This window comes from Cibotium barometz, chromosome 53, assembly GCF_041138505.1.
Source record: "Cibotium barometz isolate CiBa-2024 chromosome 53, ASM4113850v1, whole genome shotgun sequence".
Taxonomy (NCBI): domain Eukaryota; kingdom Viridiplantae; phylum Streptophyta; class Polypodiopsida; order Cyatheales; family Cibotiaceae; genus Cibotium; species Cibotium barometz.
Window position 1 is genome coordinate 2,287,866 of NC_141098.1, and position 6,251 is coordinate 2,294,116.

Below are 6,251 nucleotides of genomic sequence, written 5' to 3' on the forward strand. Positions count from 1 at the left end.
TTTGACTCCATCTTACTTTTTGCCTCCAATGTCTTTGCAATGTGGGTAGGTTGCTCACTAATATGTTGCTTTATGTCACAATCACATATATTGGTGGCATTCACAAGAGTATCCTTAAGATTGGTAACTATGACAGCATGCTCATTCAAACTTTTAAACACAAAAAAGTTAGCATTAAAGCGACCAAAAAATAGTTTCTATAAGAAATACATTTCAGCGCATGCTTAGTCTAGATACTTACTTATTCATTCACCCGAAAGCTAGCCCTAGTACTTATGCAACCTCACTGACCTTAGTAGGATCAATGGTGCCATTGCAAACTCGAATATGCCATTTCCTCTCATCCTTCCACTTCTCAGAGATAAGCTCCATCCACGCGGTATTCTGGTGATTACCTTCCCAAACATAAAACATCCTTTCTGACATGAATGCAAGGCTCTTTTTACCTTTGAGCTCTTGCTCGAATATATTATTCACTTCTTGCCAATGGACATCCCATGAAGCCCGAATGATATCATTTATAATAATTTCTTCTCCTGATGGAGAAGTGATAGAGACCCAGGTAAGCAAGTAGGTTTTGGGGGCATTCAACCCAAGCTTGAGGGCCATGTTAGCCCATGCTTGTAGCTTGAGGGCAACCCGCGGCTTACAATGGCCCTTTGCACTAAGGCCATGTTACCCCAAGCACCGATGCTTGGGCTTGAGCCATCATGGTTTAGGGCATCCATCATGGTTGCTGCTTGCCATGCTTGTAGCTTGAAGGCCATGCTTGCACCTTGAAGGCCATAGGGCAGCTTGATGCCCTATGCACTAAGGCCATGTTAGCCCAAGCGCTAGCGCTTGGGCTCGGGCCATCATGGTTGAGAGCCGAAGCAATGATTGCCCAAGCGCTGGTGCTTGGTCTTGGGCATACCATTCCACAAACAATGGGCTCAATTTGGCCATTTTACCATAGAGATTACAAATTACAAGGACTCTCCAAGGTCATCATAGTTTAAGAGACTTTTTACACCCACACAAGAGGACTAACCATTAAACACAAACCCTATTCCCAAAAAAAGAAGATAAAGCCTTTGGTATGGAGACGTGCATGGGGTGTAGAGATGTGGAGGAGAAGATGAAGCCATTGCCTAGGGATGTGCCGTGCTCAAAAATTTTCTTATGAATGGTGGGCCGCCTTTTTGCTATACAAATATTACTGGGCTATAGAGACGGTGCTGGCTACAAATATTTTACCGATCGGGGAGCCTTAATAAGAGAGTAGAGCTTTCTTTGCTGATAATGTTGATTGGAGCTTTTGCTGTGCAGAGGAGAATGCACCCAGCTCAGTACAGAGCAATTGTGGTTGCAGAGAGTAGGCGGGAGCAACTGGTTAGTAGAGAGTAAGCCGTTGAAGGAGAGTTGTGCGGGTTGCATGGCTTCTTCTATCTCTAGTGGAATGATCGAGAGAACTAGTTTGTAAGGTGGCTATTTGTGTTGCTTGCTGTTTGAGGGATTGCCTACATACAGATAAAGATGACTCTACAATGAAGCTTTGAGTGTTCAACCCCAAAAAGTGTGATGCTAGGCCTTAGTGGCCCACTTTCTAACGACTAACTAGCCCGATCCAGATTGTGTAGGAGAGGAGTATTTTCTCGTTCCAAGGAAACCATGGTTATCAATGTACAAGGGTTAGATGCTCTTTGTGATTTCTTAATGAGAATTCGGTCTAGTACAAGTGTCCATTTTCTTGACATCTTAGGAAGATAACAAATCCCTCAATTTAGCACGTCAACACATGCCAAACTAATGAGGCCCAAGTGGTCTCACTTGCACGAGGCCACCAAGAGCCATGACCCCATTCATGCTAAGAGTTACCCTTATAGCACCCATAGGTACAACCCTACCTTGATTTCATGTGGCCCAATTCCTATTCCAAGGCTTGTAGTTAGACCAACAACCCTCCCACATCAATAGTTGCAGGCATTAAAGGATAGGAGGTAGTATGAAGGGGGTCATCTCTAGGCATTAATGGAGCATTGGGACGTGCCAAATAGTTGTGTTTCAAAACTAATGATTTCAAGAAATGTTCTTGAAACCTAATAAATGAATGTATTCTTCTAATAAATGAAGATATTTTACAAGGATATCAGATTGTGATATGTGGTGATTTCATTAAAAATGAGGGTGTGTCTTTTCACAACATAGATATTTGCTCATGTGCCATGCAAGCCCAATCTCTACTTAGGACAGAGCAATGTTGTCATTGATGTTCTCTGTTCTGGGTCACCACGACGTCTTTATCTATATTTTTTTAAAATGAAGAAATCATAGTGATTGAGAAAGAACTTCAAGAATACTTCTCTGTAGGGCCAAGAGAACTATCTATAAGCTACCAGAATCTTGGCCCCATCAATTATGTGGAGAAAATTCAACTAACGGGTGGTGTTTATGCATTCAAGGTATGCCCTTCTATGTCAAGAGAGTACACAATCTCCACCTTGAATAATGCATCAATTTCTTCTTGCACACACTACATGCTTACCTTTGAAGGTCTTGCTTTACCTAAGTTTGGTTCTGGAGAATCTAGCAAGCATGCTATTGACCTAGATTTGGAGCAGGAAGGTGAACCCCTTGGGAAGCTCTTAATTAACACTCTACCAAGTCTTACCAAACCTTTGATGTGCCATCCCCTGGAAGACAAAGTTCATAGCATCCTGACTCTTATTAGAAGATTGCCCTTGAATGATTCCTTCTTATGGCTCTCATGGCTGCCGAGAACTGACATAAAGCAAGTTGAGGAACTTCCAAAACTTTATGATGCTAATGTGGTTTTTGAATTACCAGTATGACAAAATGGAAAACCAATGGCTGGTATAGAACAATGATACAATGGCCATGTTTGGGTGGAGTATAGGACTTTCATATTCATGGGTGTTGTTCAAAGAAGTGTCTATGGTGGTCACTTGCATTGCTGCAATGTGGAGTGTCCTTTCTTTGAAAGAACAAAATAATACAATCAATCTCAATGGAAGGGTAAGCTCAAGCAAGCACCACACATTGGTTTACTAACCATTGACAATGGAACTTTGGTGTGTTGTCATTGTTCTACCTCTCCAGAGTGCCTAGTGGTTTGTGAGTGACCGCTACATCTATTACTGCTATCCAAATGATAGAGGTCACACAACAAGTTATGTTAAAGGCATCACTCTCATCCAGTCTTTGAGGGGGTTTCTAGAGTAGTTGAGGAATTTGTTGACTCTTTGGTGTGGGAGAAGGCCATCCACGATCTTTGTAAGAAAATTGAGACCTCCGTGGGCCAAGATATAATTATGTAGATGCTGGTTGATGAGAATGAGGTTGATATTGAAGAGGGAGAGCTTATCGTTGAGAAACTATTACATTGCTAGTGCAAATAGTGCAAAGGAAGAGGTAATGTCGTTTTGAGAGTTGATTTTGCTATACTTTGTATACAGGGCCTATGACATAATCTTCAATTACTAAAATTAATTGCATGCAAGATTCAAAGGTCGATGGACATTGCACGCTAAAATGTCAAAGAAAGTGCTATGGGTTTGGAGGCACTTCTCGATTTGAAGGAGAAGTCCAGTAGATGCTACCCTTTTTTCCACAGCATCATTTTTCCCCATAAGATGGGAAGTAGTAATGAGCCCCATATATTTAAAATGTCATCAGTTGGATCTGGCAATGGGGTGGACTTGGTGAACCAAATGAGACCAAGAGGCCCTCCTTAAAACTAATGGGTCCACTTTGATCATGTGCATCGCTATAGTGGGCCGGACGACTATGAGTGCACATGTTTATCATCCATTTTTGCGTGAGCTGCTTACTATTGCAATCGGAGAGTTTAAGGTTGAGAACACAAATGTGTAAGTGGTATTTTGGACAATGCTAAATGACACAATGCAACAATGTGGATATGGGGCTACCTTGTTTAATGGCTTTATGTTGATGAGGCACAAGCCAATTGGTTGGCAGTTCAAACAGTTTTTAATAGAGGTGAAAAAATGTTATGCTACACAAAGACAGATCATGCTCATTTCAGTGGGATAAGAGTATGTTGGAGTATCCCAAGTGTATAAAGCCACAATATTAAGAGGAGCACAAACAATTGTCTAGGCAATGGAGAGATGCACCAAGTGAGGTTGCTATTGAAACAACAAAGGACAAAGTTATCTCTTTCTGAAGATTGGGGCATGCACGGGAGGAGGACATCCCATCATTGGAGACATGGCTTGCTTGGTGGGAAGTGCGTAGATTCCATTAGGCAAAATAGATGTTACGCCAAGAGTATGGTGGTCACTTTGTTCCCACTATTAATCTCTCAGAGTCAAAGAATGCATCTATGAGGGCTGCCTTGGGCTATGCACAATATGTTAGTCTGTTCTCTACTTGTGCTGTTGATCTTACAATGGTTGTGCTTCAAAGTTCTCATTACAAAGCATACTTGACAGGGAGACATGAGGGCTCCGAGCTTGCTTTGAGGCAAGTGCAGAAAAGGTTCATGTATGGTGATGAGAGAGTTGGTGCAAAAAAAATTTGGTTGATTTGACATCTATGGTGCTGGAAGAACAAGATATATGTACTCCTCATATGCAACATGCAGAGCAAAGAAGTGTGCTGAGGAAGAGAAGAAAAGTAGATGCTAACATAGTGCTAGATATGGATAGCCATCGATTTGAGTATGAAAATGTGACCATTCAAGTCGAAAATAAAAAGTCCAAGTGTGCTCATCGTCTCGGCATTCCAAAGGAGCACAAGGTAGATGTCACTGAGTGGGTTATCCAAAGGACTAAGCCAAGTTGTCAATCTACTTGTTGGGTTGTGTTGGAAGGGAGAAGCGGGCATTGTGGTGCGTTCATTCATGATGGCATGCATGGAAGAAAAAAGGGTATTCCTGCACCTTGCTTTAAGGGTCGACGCCATTATAAGGATAGAGAGAGTTGGAAGTTTTGGTTTTGTCCTTCCAGCATGAAGCACTTTGCATGAGTGGAGGAGCATATTATTAGAAATTGTGGGAATGCACCTCTCTTGTATGAAAAGTTGCTGAAGGAACATGCTTGGATGAAGAGGAGACTAGTAGACTATTGGCCTCACGGTTTATTTTGGATGGTGTGACACATCATATGGTAGCTATGCGAGCAACACCATGCAATGTGCGAGCAACCAAGAGAGGGGATGGATGTATCATGAGATGGAAGGAGAAGATAAGCAAGCAAGCCCATGCATCCATAAAAAAGGCGAATCTTTTGGAAGGGGAGGTGGTGCGTGAGTCAATTGTGTGCCAAGGAGAGTCTCATATTTTTTGGGTTACCACCTTTGAGTTGAGGGAATCAAGAGTCTCTTATGCAATTAATATATGCGAGTTTCCTAGGTTCTCTTATCCAGATTTCGCTCTTAGGGATGTGAAGGAGGAATCGTATAAACCTTGCGAGCATATATATTTTATCTTCATGAGGGTGTTGGGGCTGTAGCCTGGTATATGCAAGTTTATGCACCAATTAGCACTCACCAAGCTCAGGCACTATCAAGTCATTGTAACATTCCCTCTGTGGCGACCATGTAGTTGAGGGATTACTATACGATGGCATGGTGTTTAAGTTTTTGAGGTGATTTTTAGACTAATGCATACAGTACAAACGTAGTGAAAATTAATTATATGGTTCATTACTAGAATATATGCTGACTTCAGTAGTTTTTGGGGATTTCTTAAAATTTCTAGCAAAAGGAATGTGAGGGGTTAATGTTAGCTATTTTATGGAATCTTTTGTAATTGCAACACATTTATTTGCTTTACTTGTTGTCGACTTGTGATATGTAGGATTTGTGTGCATCGACTTGTGAATTAGTGGGGAAGGAGGAGCCTAGAATGTTTTAGTGTTGCTCGGTTTTTGGCAATCCTCAATTTGAGTAGAAGGCTTGTTTTGAAGTGTTCTTGCTTTGGGAGGAAGAGTCTTCACCCAAAGACTTCTCTTCTATAATTAACATAAACACCAAATCCCGAAAGTTGAAAACGTTCTCTCTTACAAGAATAGAGGTCTTGAATGGCTTGTATTCTTTGCCAAGTCCATTCAAACAGACGCTTACAAGTCATCATTTTGCACTGAGACATTAATAGATCCAAGGGATTCAACATTACCCTTTATCTTCAATGCACACTCATTGATGGACATGCTCTTCTTATCCACTGTATGCAGCTCCTGTTTGAGATGCAACTTCCTTGCCTTTGTGTTTGTCTCAAGGTTTTAACA